The sequence below is a fragment of the Microtus oregoni genome, unplaced genomic scaffold (assembly GCF_018167655.1).
Source record: "Microtus oregoni isolate MIOR12 unplaced genomic scaffold, Mior012 000031F_ref0000149, whole genome shotgun sequence".
In the NCBI taxonomy this organism is placed as follows: domain Eukaryota; kingdom Metazoa; phylum Chordata; class Mammalia; order Rodentia; family Cricetidae; genus Microtus; species Microtus oregoni.
In genome coordinates, this window is record NW_024543090.1 from 23,451,608 (window position 1) to 23,467,920 (window position 16,313).

The following is a 16,313-nucleotide window of genomic DNA, read 5'->3' on the forward strand; positions in this document are numbered from 1 at the left end:
ACTGTTAAGACTGGTCAGAGCATGGTTTACTGTCTGAATCTTGGGTATTTCTTTTTTTTTTTTTTTTTCGAGACAGGGTTTCTCTGTGGCTTTGGAGCCTGTCCTGGAACTAGCTTTGTAGATCAGGCTGGTCTCGAACTCACAGAGATCCGCCTGCCTCTGCCTCCCGAGTGCTGGGATTAAAGGCGTGCGCCACCATCGCCCGGCTCTTGGGTATTTCTTGAAGACAGGCATGTTTATTCCTCTGGCTAGACAGAAATGGAAAGTTAGTCTAGAACTGGAGCTTCCTGGCATCCCCAAAAGGGGGATTTTGAGGCAGATGCTTTTTTTCCTCCACCTTATTTTTGGTGCTGGGACTTGAGCCTTGAGCATGCTAGGCAAGCGTTCTACTAAGTGAGTCCCTCTCCCCCATTCCAGAGGTTAATGTTTATGTCATGATTCTTGAGTGGATTTGGTTTGGGGTTAAAGAGTAAAAAGTCAATTAGCTGTTTATCAAATTATACAAATATTTTTTCAAATGAATCTGTTACTCAGGTCAGCTCTAAACTGGTGATCCTCCTACCTCAGCTTCCAAGTTGCTGGAACTCAGCAAGCAAGAATCACAACTCTGGAGGGAATTCTTAAAAAGTTTAAATTTGGCTGTACTTGTAACCCTTCCTATTTCTTCTTTGTCTGGTATACTCAGAATACTTAAAAGAGCAGCCTAAAGAGGCGTACAGAGCAAGTTCCAGGACAGCTGGGAATAAAACAGAGAAACCCTGTCTGGAAAAACAAAACAAACAGCCAAGAAAACCTGGATTCCTTTCTGCTATCATTTATTCGATAGCTTTAATAACAAGTCTCCTTGAACTGGGAGTTTTGAAACTTGTTTTAATCCTAGCACGGGGGGGGGGGGGGGTAAAAGGCTTATCCTAAATTTGAGGATAGATTGCATTATATAGATATAGCAAGGTTTTGTCTGAAAACAAGGAGAAAAGCCCGAGGGAAGAGTTTCTTTGTTCTGTATTGTTAGAGATCAAGTCCAGCATGCTTGGGAAGTAGTGTCCTACCACTGGGTTACACCCCCAGGCTGAAAGCACAAATTTCAATATGTTCAATACAAATTTATTTTTTTGCTGGGTGTGGTGACATGCCTTTAATCCCAGCTCTCGGGAGGCAGAGGCAGGCAGAGCTCTGTGAGTTGGAGGCCAGCCTGGTCTACAGAGCAAGTTCCAGGACAGCCCGGGTTGTTACACTGTCGAGCAGGAATAGTCAGTCCAAGATTGTTGACTTTTTATTTTCTAAGTTATACATTATAATCACATGGCATTTCATCTTATTGAGTATTAATAATACAGAGGTGATTTGCAGAGTATGGGGGATGGTGTAGTTTTGTACAATTCTATGTCATTTTATATAAAGGACTTGAGAATCCACAGATTTTGCTACCCGTGGGCTGAAGGGCCAAACCAATCTTCCACAGATGAGAAATAATTGAGCTGTTCCTTGTGATTTTAGGGTTCCCCTAGAGCAGTGGATACAGGCTCATGTTGTGGTAACCCCAACCATACGTTTATTTTGTTGCTACTTCATAACTGTAATTTTGCTACTTTTACGAAACAAAATATAAATACGATGTGGGATATCTGATAGATGATCCTGAAAGGGTCATGACCCACAGGTTGAGAAACTGTCCCAGAGAGCACAATGAATAGATCCTTTTTAAGGACTAAACAAAGGGCACAGCAGTTTTAGAAACAGCAACATGTCCACTATGGGACAGTCCTGCACTGAAGAGGTGGCCGGTGGTGCACACACTTTACATAGTACCTCAGGATGGTTAATCCTGCCAACTGGATCTAGAATTGCCCTGGGTGTGCCTGTCAGGGATTAGGCAGGTTAGGTTAACAGAGGTTAGGCAAAATTGAATTTAACTGTAGGAAGTTAAAGTCTACCAGGCCTAGAGGAGCCAACCTGGCGTCTTCCTGGCACAGCCAGAGGTCCTAATAGGTCCTAGCCAACAAGGGGCGATCACGCGATGCCAACAGATTGGAATGCCTGGGTGCTGGGAGGGTATATAAGCTTTTCCCTGTTAAATGAGTCTGCAACATCCCTTTTGCTGGACTCCCGGTGCCTCACCCCCTCCCCAGTGGAAGATGCCCAGCAACATCTGGTACCCGGGACAGGGACTTCCAACATATGTGTTGGGGTCACCTGGTCAGAGTCCTTTATTTTCATTGCAGCTGTAATTTTGGGGTTTTGCCTAGAACAGGTTCTAATCATTCCCCTCTCCTCACTTGCAATGCTAGACAGCACCCCCAATATGGTGTCGTTTCGGTGAGAAGGCTCCTGGGTGCCTTCAGCAGGTAAGAGTTGGGACCCCCAGGCTGGAGAGATGGTCCTGAGTTCAATTCCCAGCAACCACATGGTGGCTCACAACCATCTGTAATGAGATCTGGTGCCCTCTTCTGGTGTGTGAGCACACTTGCAAGCAGAGCACTGTATACATAATAAAAAAAATCTTAAAAAAAAGTTGGGACCCCCATCCTTGCCTCCTTTTGTGTCATCTGTCGTATTTGTCCACCTATTCGGTTAAGAAGGCACTTTTTTCTGTTTCGGTTTGCCCAGCGTCTCCATATAAGGGCTGACCACCCCCAAGAGGGGAAACCAAGACTTGACTCCCTAATGCCATCTGTCACCCAGAGACACTGTGTGGGCATATGCCTGTGACCTAAAGAACCACAAAAATTCCTCACTAGTCACAAAACGTAAAGATCTGATACAATTTCCCACTTTGACTATTGTCTCCCTCTACAAAATGAGTAACCTTTCCACCTCCACCCCTCCATGTCTGGTCTCTCCTCAGCATCCAATGATGAGAAGGCAGACAGTTGGAGCCCCACAAACGTGCTAAGGAGAGCGAGGCTACAGTTAAAACTGAATGTGCTACTCCCTGTCAGCTCCACTCCCGCTGCGGGAGGTTACACCTTTGTACGGTGATCTTGGAGTGCCCCAAGGTGTAGCACGATTAACACAATACTAGAGACAGATAAAGGGATTCAACCTAAAGACCAGAAAAACAAAACAGCCACTGGCTCTTACCTCTACCTCAGTCCAAAAACGGCAATTCTGCCTCCAGGAATCCCAGAATGAGACTGTGTGAGAGCTGTCTCCCCATCATTTATCCTCCTCTCTAGGGCTGGGATTAAAAGCGTGCACCACTACCACCCGGTTTCTATGGCAAATTAGTATGGCTACTGGGATTAAAGGTGTGTGTCACCACTGCCTGGTCTGTGGCTGTTTTACTCTGCGAACATCAGACAAGCCTTATTTATTAAAAACACAAATGAAATATCACTACACCAAGGGTCGCCTGCCCCTGAAGGCAGAAGTTCCCCAGCACTGTGGTATGACCCCCACAACGGCTGCATTCCCTCTGCCTTAGGCCTCAAAGGCTGACGGCAGCCTCCCTGTCAACCTTAACCAGCCCTGGATTCCCATTCTGGAAGGGGGCTGATGAGCCAGGCCCAGACTCACCTCACTTTGAACAGGTCCTCACTCAATGGGCAACCCCAGCCTGACTTCGGTTGGTGCAGTCTGCTGAGCCAGTTGTCTTTCTCAGCTGGCTATCAGCGTGTGAGGATCAAGCAGAAGCGTGAATGAACCTCTTCATTAATGTGTCAGGGACCCTTGACGTGCTCACAGGACGAGGTAACTGTCCGTTCCACCCATCAGGCTCAGATTGGCCAACAAGCCTGTTACCAGCAGCTGTCTAACTTGACCTTCAAAGCTCCCACAGCACGTACCCCGCCGGACCCGTCAGCAGACTTCCACAATCTTCTTCAATAGCCAAGGGAACTTTTTACTGACTTTCTCGCACATACCAATGAGGCAGTGGAGTGGAGAGTAGACCCAGGCCCCACTAGAGAAATGTTAATCAGCGGGCGGTGGTGGCGCAGGCCTGTAATCCCAGCACTCGGGAGGCAGAGGCAGGCGGATCTCTGTGAATTCGAGACCAGCCTGGTCTACAAGAGCTAGTTCCAGGACAGGCTCCAAAACCACAGAGAAACCCTGTCTCGAAAAACAAAAAAAAAGAAAGAAAGAAAATAAAAAGAAAAAAAGAGAAATGTTAATCAAACAATTGGTATGGGAAGGGCTTAGTGCCCCCACCCACAATGCGGTTGCAGCCGTCTGTGACGAGGACATTCATACGTGAGTACTGGCCATAAGAGATCTTGACCCCAGTAATGATCCCATCACTCCATCACTGCCCTCATGGCTTCCCTAGATGCCTTCCTTGAGGACAGGCAGCATGCCGAGGATACACCCAAGTAGACAGACCTTGCTGGGGATGCGGTAAGCCAGGCCATCTGTGGTGTGACTGCCCCTGGGCAAAACCTAGGACCTGATGACCCAGATGCAGTAAGGGATCTCATTGGGCAAAGGATTGCAGATCACAATCTGCCAAAGCACCTGCTCCTTTAAACTCCAGGCAGGGCGCTTCACGGCCCCACCAGTAAGATGAGGCTCTGATAATCCAAAACTCTATTGGACACGGCCCGTTTTTCCACGCTTCCCAGTGCTGACCATCTATCTGTTAGAGGTTTGGTGGACATGGGTGTGGATACCACCATATTGACAGAAATGGAGGCACTCAACTTCTCCCATTAGAAATCTGGGCCTACCATCAGTGGAGTAGGAGGCCAACAGGTTTCAAAACTTACCACCTGTCTGGTCCATTGGAAAGATCTTGATGGCAACAAGGGAGCCATTCACCCTATCCATTCTACAGTACTGAGAAACCTCTGCGGCAGAGACATCCTGGAAGGTATGGGTGCTGTCCTAACTCCTGATGATAGGGTTTTCTTCGCTAATCTTCAGGTCCATGAAAAGAACGGTCTGGGGGCAGTGGTGATGCACACCTTTAATGCCAGCACTCTGGAGGCAGAAGCAAGCAGATCTCTGTGAGTTCGAGGCCAGCCTGGTTTACAAAGAAAGAAAAGAAAAGACACGACAGGTTTGGTACATCGTGATTCTACACATGTGTTGCACCCCCAATTCTAAGGGCCACTGACCCTCAGAGATCCACCATGACTGAGGCTCCTAGCCTAATCCCATTGACGTGGCTCTCGAATTCAGACTTCCGGGTGGAACAGTGGCATGTGATTGAACAAAAGCTATCAGCTCTAAAGGAATCAGCTGCAGACAGCTAAAGATAGGGCACATAGAACCAAGCACAAGAAAACATAATACCCCTATTTGTTATTCCCAGGAGATCAGGACGCTACCGCCTCCTGCAGGATCTCCATGCAGTTAATGATCAAATGGAAAAAATGGGGTACACACAACCAGGCCTCCCCCACCCTAGTGCTATTCCTCCACCTTATTATATTTTAGTTTCAGACATTAAAGATTTCTTTTTTCTTCAACGCAATGCCCATCAAAATACCAGCAAAATTCTTCAAAGACCTCGAAAGAACAGTACTCAACTTCATATGGAAAAGCAAAAAACCCAGGATAGCCAAAACAATTCTGTACAATAAAAGAACTTCTGGAGGCATCACAATCCCTTCAAACTCTATTCTGGGGGAGGCAATCTTTCAGCTACTCATTACTTCACAACGGTCCCACAGAGGTGTTTCGAATAACTTGATTCCCCCACATCTGAAGACTGATAGGTCAGCTGGGCTGTTCTTTTTGTTGTTGTTGTTTTGTTTTTGTTTTTTTTTTTTCGAGACAGGGTTTCTCTGTAGCTTTGGAGCCTGTCCTGGAACTAGCTCTTGTAGACCAGGCTGGTCTTGAACTCACAGAGATCCGCCTGCCTCTGCCTCCCGAGTGCTGGGATTAAAGGCGTGCGCCACCACCGCCCGGCAAGCTGGGCTGTTTTTGCTTGGGATCGTGCATAACTGTGTTCAAATGGTGACGAGCGGTGAAGTAATCTGAGGCTCAGTTAGGACGGTAGATTGGTTCATCACACCCACGTGTGGCCATTCAGCTGAACCAGCCATGGTCTAGCTCAGTATTTCTCCCTGTACAGCTTCTCCAACTCCCTCAAAGCATGGTGGGCTTAAGAATTCTTACATGCTGGGAGGTGGTGGTGCAAACCTTTAATCCTAGCACTTAAGAAGCAGAGGCAGGTAGATCTCTGTGAGTGTGAGGACAACCAGGACTGTTAAACAGAGAAACCTTGTCTCAGAAAACCAATGGGAAAAAAAGAAGACTTCTTACGTGAGTTGGGGTATGGTGGTGCATACATAATACTTGGGACATGAAGGAAGATCAGAATAGTTCAAGGCCATCTTCACCTACATTTAGTGAGTTTGGAGCCAACCTGGTCTACATGAGACCTAGTCCCAGAAAAACAAAAACAACAGACTTTTTTTTTTTTTTAAGATTTATTTATTTACTGCTGGGCAGTGGTGGCGCACACCTTTAATCCCAGCACTCAGGAGGCAGAAGCAGGCAGATCTTTGTGAGTTCGAGGACAGCCTGGTCTACAGAGCAAGTTCCAGGATAGGCTCCAAAGCTACAGAGAAACCCTGTCTTGAAAAAAAAATTGCTATATGTACAGTGTTCTGCCTGCATGTAACCCTGCAGGCCAGAAGAGGGCACCAGATCTCATTACAGATGGTAATGAGCCCACCAAAGAGTTGCTGTGAATTGAACTCAGGACCTCTGGAAGAACAGTCAGTGTTCTTAACTTCTGAGCCATCTCTGCAGCCCAATAACAGACTTCTTAAAGAGCAGTTGGCATCTCCAAGAGCACTCTAAGTAATACAGGTAGGTCCCAGGTCACTTTATGGCTTTGGATTATGTTTCTGTATATTTCAATAATTCAAACAGAAACCATAAGGGTCCAGATTCAAGTAAGACAATGATGTAAAGATTTAACTACTGCTCCCCAGGGAGACAACACTGGAGGGGAGTTGACACACCTTTGATGATGTTACTGGGTTGCTTATACTCCACTTAGGGACAGGTCCCAACTATATCTACCTTGAAGTACACACTATTTGGAAGGCTTTTGGAAATGAGAAGAGGTCCACAGAACAAGGGACCTTGAACTACAGGTCCAAGAGCTTTAGTTAATTTGCTTCTAAGTCTGGTAGGCCTGCTATGTAATCTGGCATGATAAGACAGCAGACATGGCTTTGAGGCGCTCACCAGCTACTGTGTACTACAGCAATTTCCAGGAAAGGAGAGAGCAGCTGCACAGTCTCCCATATGCACAGCACAAGGGACGAGGTCAATAAAAGCAGAGCATCTGAGTCAGTAGAAGAGCATCCATAGCCTATAGTATTGCATATTTACATGCATCGTATATACCCAGAATTGGAATACAAAACTACACAAAGAATATTAGACATTTACTCAATATCTGTATGTTCAAACAATTTGTTCTGTATTCTTTATTGTAAGAGGGATCATTGAATCATTTGTAAGAAAATGTTTTGAGCCGGGCGATGGTGGTGCACGCCTTTAATCCCAGCACTCGGGAGGCAGAGACAGGTGGATCTCTGTAGGTTCGAGACCAGCCTGGTCTACAGAGCTAGTTCCAGGACAGGCTCCAAAGCCACAGAGAAACCCTGTCTCGAAAAAGCAAAAAAAAAAAAAAAATGTTTTGAGCGTTTATTATGTGCCAGGTACTGGGAATTTAACAACAAAGAACACAAAGAGCTCTGTGTGATGGCACAGGAGGCAGAGACAGAAGGATGAATCTGGAGTGGAAATCAACAACTACCTAGCAAGTTCCAGGCTAACCTGAACTCAACAGTCCAAGACCTTGTATAAGCCCCCTCCCCTACCTCAGACAGGAAACAAGATCATCACAGAACACATGCTGTGACAAAACCAGAAAACAGAACGAGGCGATGGAGAGCAAACGGGAAGGTGCTTTGCAGGCGCGCAGCACCCTGCATGGCGCTAGGAACTGAATTCAGGGCCTTCTGCACGCCAGGCAAGCACTCTACTAGCTTAGCGCATGCCCAGCTCCCAGGAGGGATTTCTGCAAAGGTGACGTGCAGCTTCACTGTGAAGGAGGACAGGCCAACCATGCGGAGTGTGGGTAAATAGCAGCGACTTTAAAGCTCCTAGAGAGAAAGAGTAGCCTCGGCTACAGAGGGGAGGGCAGCACAGGGGGAAGTAGAGACAGGAAGGAAAAGGACAAGAGGGAGGAAAGAATGGGCCAGCCTGTGTCTGAAAGGAGGCAGGACAGTCTATGCAAGGGCTTATTGGCCTTGTAACCCAGGCTGGCGTCAAACTCACCGTGCAGTCGAGGATGAGCTTGCTCTTCTGGGCCTCCTGCCTCCATCTCCTGTACACTGCCACATCATTTATGTGGTGTTGGGGATGGAACTCGGGGCCTTGTGCATGCTGGGCAAGCACTCTGCCAACTAAGCTACGTTCCCAGGCCAAGAAGTGGATGCTTTTCTAAAAATAAATAAGAAGTCATTGAAGAGATTTTACTTGGAAGGAAGCAATGTTATTTACTATGTATTCCTTCAGACAGTGTCTTGATATGTAGCCCAGGTTGAGCTGAAACTTGAGCTCTTTTGGCCTCTGCATCAAGATTGCTGGGAGACAGGCCTGGATCACCACAACTGGTAAAAATTAATTTTTTTTGTCATTTGTTTTGTTTGTTTGTTTCAAAACAGGGTTTCTGTGTAGCCCTGGCTGTCCTGGCACTTACTTTGTAGCCCAGGCTGGCTGTAATGGATTAATTAAAAATGCTGCAGGATCCCCAGTGGCTGCAGTGGCAGAAACGCTGCAGGTCACTGAGCAGCAGCAGTGGGCAGTGAACAGCGGTTCTGAGAGCAGCCAGTCCCAGGCAGGGATAGCATGGTTCCCCTAGTGGCTGCAGCAGGCCACGAGGAGAGACAGACAGATGGGCATGCCATGAGGCCACGCTGCAGGTCTCCGAAAGTGGATGGTCCTGGGCAGGGAGACATGTGGCAGCACGAGAGAGAAACCTTGTTTTGAAATTCCCCCTTTTCCCCTAAAAATGCAACCAAAAGCAGCCAAACTGATTAAAGCTTCTGACAATACAATGCCAGGTGCAAATACTTGGTTTATGAGGTACCAGGCTTTTCTGGGTCTTCTCTAAACCAAATTTTTTTTAAAGATTTATTTATTATGTATATAGTGTTCTGCCTGCATTTATCCATGCAGGCCAGAAGAGGGGACCATATCTCATTATGGTCCACCCTTTATTATGATTATGAGCCACCATGTGGTTGCTGGGAATTGAACTCAGGACCTCTGGAAGAGCAGGCAGTGCTCTTAACCTCTGAGCCATCTCTCCTGCCCTCTAAGGGAAGTTTTGCATAGGCTTTGTATCCATGGGAAACTCTCAGTTATGATTCACATAGGTATTCAGAAGGTATTTGTAACACAAAGGAAGGCCTAGAGGCTGTGTGAAAACTCCTGAGCCAGGTCAAGTATAGACTTCATGGCTAGTGGGGGTTACTTGCTATCCCTCTGGCACCAGGTAAGAGGGACATTATACCCCAGATCTCCCCTTCTTCCTTTCTTCAAAATTTAATTTTCGAAGATTATACAGCTTTTTTTCTATCTATCTGACTTACAATTTTATATAAGTAGGCCAAAACACATCTTAAAACATTATTGATAGAACAAGAGCAACACCTGCTCCAATAAGAATTCTGATAAGATGATTCATAGGGTTGAATGAAGCTATGGTATCTAGAAGAATTTCCATAATATCTATTCCTGTCATATCAGGTATTTTTTTTTTTTGTATAAGTCTTCCTGATTTCTTTCTGTAAATCATAGACCATTTGAGAAGAATTAGTGTGACCCATCTGTTTGGTTGAAAGCATCACCCCAGCTCCCTAACACCCCTGTCTACAAAAAGTCCAGATTGTTTGGCTGGGAGCTTCACGTGGCTCCTGGAATAAGACCCCTCCCCAGGGAGTGTGAAGACCACTCCCACAAGCTATTTAAACTGCTCCCCAGAGAATGAACAAATGGTCTCTGGGTTTTGTGTGGTCTCCCCTTTCCTCTCTTCCCCTCTTCATGCTTTCCTGGTGCCACCCAGGAGCTTTCCACTAAACATGGGCATCTTTTTTTTTTTTCATAATACAGAGTGTTTTTTTAAATATTCATTTATTTATTATGTATACAATATTCTGTCTGTGTGCAGGCCTGAAGAGGGCACCAGACCTCATTACAGATGGTTGTCAGCCACCATGTGGTTGCTAGGAATTGAACTCAGGACCTTTGGAAGAGCAGGCAATGCTCTTAACCGCTGAGCCATCTCTCCAGCCCAACATGGGCATCTTTTAATTCAGTTTAATTCTGTTCGACTGGAATTATTTGCGTTGGTGGAGAGGCTCATCTTGAGAAATACCTAACACCATCAAATAAGTCTTAACCTTATCCCGATCATATTTGCTTTCATTAAATCTTAAGAGTATAATACAATAAGAAGAAACATTCCAATCACATTTTAATCTCATCTGCTCCTTAAAAATTTCTAACTGAACCCCTAACAATATAACAGCTTGTCTTAACTCAGCTAATTCACTCACTATCTCATTATCAATTTTATTTTTTTCAGTTCATAGTTCTGATGAATATTTATGCCAGTCTCTAATGAATTCAGTAGTTTTGATTTCTTTTCCTTTTTCTTTTTCTTGGTTTTTCGAGACAGGGTTTCTATGTAGCTTTTGGAGCCTGTCCTGAAACTATCTCTTGTAGACCAGGCTGACCTCGAACTCACAGAGATCCGCCTGCCTCTGTCTCCTGAGTGCTGGGATTAAAGGCATGCGCCAACACTGCCTGGCTAATTTTGATTTCTTTTCTTTTTTTTTTTATAGTCCAGGTCTTTTATTTCTTTTTGTACATCAGGCCATGAATTCGTAGGGAATGGGCTCCAGCAGCTCAGGCTCCTTTCCGTTAGTTCTCATGAAGTGTGCTTCTCTGGGTGGAGCAGGCTGGCGCTTCAGCTGAACCCAGGTGCCCTTCTCTTTGGCTTCCTTTTTCTTCTGGTCATTCTCCTTCACCCGCTTCAGGAAGCTGTCTCTGCTCTTCGAGTGCTTGATGTGTTCAATCCAAACATTAATTCTCTTGGCAAGAATCTTACCCTTAACTTGCTTGTTTACAATGATGCCCACAGCATGCTGGGTGACATTGTAGACTCTTCCGGTTTTGCCATGGTAACATTTATGGGGCATTCCTTTTTGAACAGTGCCCATTCCCTTGATGTCTACAATATCGCCCTTCTTGTAGATTCGCATGTACGTGGCCAAAGGAACAACTCCATGTTTCCTAAAGGGCCTAGAGAACATATAGCGAGTGCCCCTCCTCTTTCCCTTTGTGTTTGTCATCTTGGCGAGTTACTGAATGATGGCTACCGCGGCCGAAAGCTAATTTTGATTTCTTTATGAAGCATCATTACAGCTATTGCTGCTGTAGTTGTCAATATGATGATCCTCAAATCAATTGCGATAACCAGTCTTGATGTGGGATTCCCTTCTGTATGCTGTGAATTTGTTTTGTTACCACTGCTTAAATTAAAGAAAATAAAGATAAAGAAGCTGCTTCAGACTATAGCAGGGCAGAATATAGCCAGGCTGGAAGAGATATAGAAAGGGTAGATGGAGTCACAGAGATGACATGTAGCTGCCAAAGTAGAAGGACATGCTGGATTCTTACTGGTAGGCAGTAGCCTTGTGGTGATACACAGATTAATAGAAATGGGTTAATTCAAGATGTAAGGGGCTGGAGAGATGGCTCAGTGGTTAAGAGCACTGCCTGCTCTTCCAAAGGTCCTGAGTTCAATTCCTAGCAACCACATGGTGGCTCACAACCATCTGTAATGAGGTCTGGTGCCCTCTTCTGGCCTGCAGGCATACAAGCAGACAGAATATTGTATAATAAATAAATAAATATTTAAAAAAATAAAAAAAATTTCAAGATGTAAGAGCTGCTGGGCAGTGGTGGTGCACACCTTTAATGCCAGCACTTGGGAGGCAGAGGCAGGCGGATCTCTGTGAGTTTGAGGCCAGCCTGGTCTACAAGAGCTAGTTTCCAGGACAGGCTCCAAAGCCACAGAGAAACCATGTCTCGAAAAACAAAAAAACAAAACAAAACAAAAAGCCCAGTATGTAAAGTTTGTCCCAGTCATCTGTCTAATTACCACAAATAAGTATAACGAGGAACAGATCTGTAGTATTCTGAGTCATTCGCCTCCCCTCTGTCACACAAACTCTTAAATTGTCCCCAGGTGGTAGGAAACACTGTCTGCTCCAAAGGCCTTGGCTTCCCAGAGGCATCTCAGCAGCTGAAGCATTCCTCTTGGCTGTGCTAGATTTTTATCAGTTTTGATGGGATATGCAATCTTTTATTTCCTGTGGAAACATGAGCATAACCTCAGCCCTGACTTAACACTTTCCCTGGGTTTACATGGACTAACCTAATTCAGCAGCTTTCCCCCATAATCCAATGTCTTTTAGCTGCTGCTATCCCTTTTTCATTAGCATTTAATTTTTTTTAAAATTAGAAGTTAGTAAGTAAAGCATTATGTATTCTATCTCTGGGGCATCCTTATATTCCCCTCTGTTTAACAAGCATCTCTTGTTAGAGTTTTTCTAATCTGTACTTTTGCAGCTGAATTTCTGTTTACTTACTTTAAATCGTAAATAGTTAAGAATCTCCTCTTCGTAGTAATTTTCAATGGGTAAATTTTTCTGTATTGCATCAAACATTCATTCCAAGGTTTCTGTATCAGAAGCAGCCAAGAAAATATCATCCTTACAATGATAAACAATAGACTGAAGAAATTGTTTACATACCACTTCCAGTGGTTAATTTTGTTTTGTTTTTTTGTTTTTTGTTTTGTTTTTCGAGACAGGGTTTCTCTGTAGCTTTGGAGCCTGTCCTGGAACTAGCTCTTGTAGACCAGGCTAGCCTTGAACTCACAAAGATCCGCCTGCCTCTGCCTCCCGAGTGCTGGGACCAGTGGTTAATTTGTAAAATATTGACACAAAGCTGCGCTATTTAACAATCTAAGAAAGTACTTTTATTGCTATCTCTTTATGGACTAGGCATTATTGTAAGTAGGCAGCACGAAGACATTTTTTTCTATTTTGTTTGTGTAAAGGAATTTTAAGCAATAAAGATCCCATAGATTGAATTATCTTATTAATAGCTCTTAGATTGGTTAACATTTTCCATTTTTTCCATTTTTGAGATTCTGTTTTATTACAAACCATAGGAGAATTTTAAGGACTGGTAGTTTCTTCAATGTGCTTAGCATCTAACTGTGCTATTACAAGTTCCTCAATCATTTTTTTCTTAAGTTAAGGGCCACTGTTTTATCTACATAGACTTTAATATCCTTTTCTGTCTTTCAGGTTCTATATGTTTAATCCATTTTACATTTTTTTCCACCTAAGATTTTATTGTCCAAAAGTTGAGTGGAGACCTCTCGAATAGGTCAATTCAGATTTTAGGATTTTGAAAAATTACAGATGTCAACTTTGCATTTAATAGGCCTCAATCTTATTGTTATTTATTTGCAATTTTAACTTGGCCTCTCAGAATTAATAACAGTTTACCAAAACACTTTTTCCCCAGTGATTTAAAACCTTTTACTTCATAATTGGAGCTGTTTTACCTTTAAGATATGGGGGCAACAATAATTGAGCAATTCTATAACCAGTTTTTATCTGCATAATCTTTTATACATAAACCATCTTTAAAAGCATTAAAACAATCTCTATGAAGAACCAAAGTTCCTCCATTTTGTCCTCCACCTCCATCTGTGTCTTGCTTATGCTATTTCTGGTAAAACCTAGTCCTCAGCAATGGCTGGGGGCAAAAGTGACAGGGTAGCCATCTGGAAAGTGCAGATAACCACAGAATGTCCCCACCTGAAGGTCAGCTGATATGAAAGATTGACAAGCAACAGGCAAGGTTTGGAAATAAAATTTGAGAAAAGTCCCTAGACATAAGACATCCAGGATTGAACCTGTCACCCCACACCCTGCTAATGTAACTTTTTTGGCTTTTTCCTTTAAATAATGGCCTCTAGAAGGGCGGGGGACCTCCTCTTGCTGCTGCTGCATCACTTGCATTGACAAAGTCCCTGCCAGCTTGTATTGTGCACATAATAAACCTTGCTTTTGCATTTCAGTGAGTCAGCCTCTCTGGCAAGTCTTTTGGGGTAACTATGGACTGGGCCCAACACTTTATAGGATTTTAAGACTCAGAGTCACATTGAGAATGAACTCAGCCTCTGTGCCTGCAGGGGGCTCAGTCTTGGTGAACTGAAGCCTTCCCTTTGCCTCCCAGCATCTTTATTTTTCCTATATTTATACTTTAGCTAGTAGAATTCCATATCTCAAAACAAACTGATAGAAGCTTCTGACAATACAATGCCAGGTACACATAGCTGATTCATGAAGTACCAGGGTTGTCTGGGTTTCCTTGAAACCAAGTTTTGCATAGGCTTTGTATTCGTGGGAAACTCTCAGTTAAGATTAACATAGGGCAGCAAAAGATATTTGTTGAGACAGAGTTTCTCTGTAGCTTTGGAGCCTGTCCTGGAACCAGCTCTTGTAGACCAGGCTGTTTTCAAACTCACAGAGATCCACCTGCCTCTGCCTCCTGAGTGCTGGGATTAAAGGTCTGAGCACCACACTGGCCAGCAATTATTTGTAACAAAGGAAGGCCAAGGGGGTGTGTGAAAACTCCAGAGCCAGGCCAGGTATAACCCAACAGGGTTTCATGGCTAGTAGAGGTTGCTTGCTATCCCTCCGGTGCCAGGTCAGTGGGACATTATACCACAACCTGGCATAAATCACTTTTTTAAGCAAGCAAACTGTTGTGCGTGGAATGGACTGTGTAGAAAGAGATGAAGAGGGAACACCAGTTTGAAGTTATAAAACTCTCTGATTCGGGTAGTGGTAATTTTTCAATTTCAGTAATGAAAGCAGAGCTACAAAAGTGGGTAGCAAATGGAGTCCTGGGGGGACAGAGAGGGCAAGAAGTAAAGGTTAGCTCTCAGGTTTTGATATGCACCATCACTCAGTCTCCTAAAACATAACCTTTCTTACTCGGAACTTCAATAAATTCAATCACCATATTAGAGCTCTCTGAAGACACAGATCAATGGGATGCGTGTATAAAAAGAGAATTTAAGAAATTTAGATCACACAACTTCAAAATCTTCAGGGCAGGCAAGTAGGATTAAGACCCAAGGGAGATCTGGAGGCACAAGTCTTCCTTCTTGAGGGTCTTACTTTAACTAAATTACGGCTTGAATTCTTCTCACTGAACTAATTCACTGAGGTTAGGGGTTGCATAGCTCCGTGGTAGTGCAAGGCTTGCAGAGGCTCCTGGTTTTATCCTTAGTACAGCAAATAAGTAATACTTATGTATTAGAGACTTTGCCAAGTGTTGAAGATAAAATTTGTGAATGACTGTGTCCTCTTCTTTGTTGCCCTCTCCTTTGCTTAATTTTTAATCCACCTTTACAAATAGATGCGGTGGCCAGGCGGTGGTGGCGCACGCCTTTAATCCCAGCACTCGGGAGGCCGAGGCAGGCGGATCTCTGTGAGTTCGAGGCCAGCCTGGTCTACAAGAGCTAGTTCCAGGACAGGAACCAAAAGCTACAGAGAAACCCTGTCTCGAGAAATCCCCCCAAAAAACAAAACAAAACAAAACAAAAAAAAAACAAATAGATGCGGTGTTTATAGACTGTCGCCTCACGATTTAATAATGCTGTACAACACTTCTTGAAAGTCCACCTTATGAAATATTTATTTTTAGACCAAAAATATGCAAGAAATGGAAACTAATGAGAATGGCTGGTTACTGTATATTTTTTAAAAAGATTTTTAAAACTATGAATATAGCCAGACAGTGGTGGCGCACGCCTTTAATCCCAGCACTTGGGAGGCAGGGGCAGGCGGATGTCTGTGAGTTCCAGAACAGGCTCCAAAAGCTACAGAGAAACCCTGTCTCGAAAAACAAAACAAAACAAAAAAACCCTGAATATATCGGAAAATAAACAACAAAATATCTAAACTAGCTCGTCCCTTAATGTCCTTACAATGGAAGTCCAGTGCCAAATGGGGAAAAAAAATGCTCCTTTTTAGGTTCTTTATCAATTTACCTATTCGATTGCACTCTTTCAGGTGAGAGCCACAAGCCTTTTAAATGCACCCGAGGAGTCACGTGGTTTCTCAAACACGAACTTCACCAGCGCCTACCGCAGGCAGCCTACCGCAGACAGGAAACTGCATCCTCCGCCGTCGTTAATGCTACCTTTTTACATCTAACCTCATAATGCTTCTTTTTGTTGCAGC

At 44.2% G+C, this 16,313-nt stretch overlaps 1 long non-coding RNA gene across 1 annotated transcript; it reads right to left on the minus strand.

Annotated features, from left to right (window-relative positions):
* Positions 1-12,279: 12,279 nt before the first annotated feature.
* Positions 12,280-16,204, minus strand: LOC121465564. The gene is made up of 3 exons (XR_005976670.1): positions 16,121-16,204; positions 12,630-12,721; positions 12,280-12,350 (listed from the first exon to the last, which is right to left on the minus strand). It is a non-coding gene; the product is annotated as an uncharacterized LOC121465564 (long non-coding RNA).
* Between the last annotated feature and the right edge of the window lie 109 nt (positions 16,205-16,313).